Source organism: Monoraphidium neglectum (assembly GCF_000611645.1).
Source record: "Monoraphidium neglectum strain SAG 48.87 unplaced genomic scaffold scaffold02750, whole genome shotgun sequence".
In the NCBI taxonomy this organism is placed as follows: Eukaryota; Viridiplantae; Chlorophyta; class Chlorophyceae; order Sphaeropleales; family Selenastraceae; genus Monoraphidium; species Monoraphidium neglectum.
This window is the reverse complement of record NW_014010878.1, coordinates 1987-4333: the sequence shown is the minus strand read 5'-3', so window position 1 is coordinate 4333 and position 2347 is coordinate 1987.

Genomic DNA, 2347 nt, shown 5'->3' with positions numbered 1-2347 from the left:
CAAATCGCCACCCCAGGTCGGCGGCAACGCGGACGGCGTGCCGACGCCCCGCCCGCCGCCGCCGGCCACCCGGGCGCCGCGCTTTCCTGCGATGGGCTGGGCGACCTGCGGCGCGCCTACCGGCCGGCTGCGTTCACCGGCTCCGCAAGGCGCGCTGCTGAGCGCCACACGGGGCGCGGCCCGCCCGCTTGCTTCTTTAATCGCGGGCGAACGTTCAGGCGGTGGCCAGAGGCACGGCCCGGCGGGATTGCACTCTGCAAAAACGATCCCAAACGCATGGAAGGCATCGGCGGCGGCGGCGGCGCTGCCGCGGCTGACCGCGGCGCGCCCGGGCGCTGCCGCTGCGGGCACCCACCGCCCCCGCGCGGCGCGGCCGCGGCGAGATGCATCTTTCTGAAGAGCTGATTGTCGGTTGTCGGTTTTGAGGCTCCGTCGCCGCCCTTGCGGGCGCCGCAAGGGCGACCGCGCGCGGGCCGGCGGGTCGACTCAGGCGTCATGTTTTCAAAGCACTGCCGACGGAGAGGCGCTTGCCTCTTCGTTTCTTTTGGGGCCACTCCCTGCCCCCTATCCTGCCACCGACCGCACTGCCTCCGCACTGCTAAATGCTCCAATCCCCTGCCAAAGAAAGCACTGGGCACTCGCTGGCCGCGCGTCCCGCCCTTTGTGCGCCGTGCACCCCGCCCCCGGCTTCCGCCGCGGCATTGGCCTTTGGACGTTGACGCAGACGCGCACATCGGCGGTGCTGCCCACGTCGCGCCTGCGCCTGCGGTGTTCATCATGTACTGCAGTCTTTCGTACCGCCAGCGCGGCGCGCGCCCGCGTCGCCCCTGGCGCTGCCGCGCTTTGGCTGCCGACCGGCCCTCGGCCCCAGATCTGTCCGTTTCGTTACTTCCTCCCGTCTCACATCGTCCGTTGCATTGCCATATACCCGCGCCCGTGGGTCTCCCACACCTGCTCACTTGAGCCAACCCTTTCTGGCCTGCCGCTCGCGCCAGGCGCCCCGCGCCCAGCGGGCGCCCGCCCCTGGCGCGGGCGGCGCCGCGACGCCGCACCTGCGGACCGCGCGCGCCGCCGCGGCTTGCAGAGCGTCATCGTTGATGCTGCGTCCGACCCCTGCTGCCTCGCCCGCCAGCGCATATCAGCAAGAGGAGTCCCCAGTCTTTGACCCCATCTATGGCCTTTCCACATCCATTCGCTTCATCCCCTTCGGAGGCACGGCTTCCAACTCCCAACTGTTGCGCCCCCTCGGCGCACAAAAACGCCGAAGCGATCCACCACGCCCCCGCCGGTGCCTTGCAGGCGAGGCAAGGAAAAACTCCGCCCGCTGTGCGCATCCCTTGGCCGCGGGCGAGCCACCCTGCGGCCCCGCAGGCGGCCGCTGTGCTGTAGTGTTGGTTTTGTACAGCATGGCAGCCTTTCACATGCCGAGCCATCTGAGCCCCAGCCTGCCCCGTGCCGCAGCCGGCGGGCTTGCTAGCGCGGCGGCGGGGAGCCAAGGCCGCCCCATCGTCGGCCTGCCGTCGCTGCCGCCGCCAGCATGGCGGCCGGATCATTCACGGGCCCAGCCCGCCTTCCTTCATCGCGGCGGCACCCACGCCCATCTCATCATAGCCTTCGCGGCCGCCCCGCCGCCCCGCCGTGACCCCGGGCGCCCCGGCTGCTCTGCAGCTCGCCCTTGCGCACAGCCCTCGCGCGCCAGGGCGCTGGGCCGGCTCGGCGTGCGGCCGCCCATCCTATTTGCCTGTCGCGCATGCGGCTGCCTCGGCCATACTCATGCTTATTAGCATCCCCTTTCAGTGGTCCCACGATCATAGGCCTACACCGACTCCCCTTCTAGCGCCCCCATCAAAGGCGACCATTCCCACACCATTCCTGAGGCCCCCGGCCCCACAACCACTCTGCGCGTGGCCCCTCGCGCACGCGCCGACGCCGCGCAGCCAACGCCGCCGCCTGTGAGACCCCCGGGCGGCGCGCGTGTGGGCGCACATGCTCACACGCGCTCGCACCATCCTTCATTTTCATGCGCGCCGCTGTGCTGCGTCCCTTCCCTTATACGCCTTGTCTGCTTAAGCGGCCCCCAACCATCTTTCGCGGTGCCTCCTGTGCCGCCGGGGGCCTGGTTGCCCCGCATCCCCTTTTTCCACCGGACTCGCAGCATCCCTTTTGCTGCAGCGGCCCCCCATGACGGCCATCTCTTCTTTCTTGATGACGTGTGCTGACGTCACACCGTGCGGTTGCACGGTGGTGGCCCGCACCTTCGACGCTCCTCAGCATCGCGCCGGCGTAGAGATGTGCATATCAACAGCGCGTGATCCGCAGTTCAAGATCTGAAAATCTGCAGGTCAAG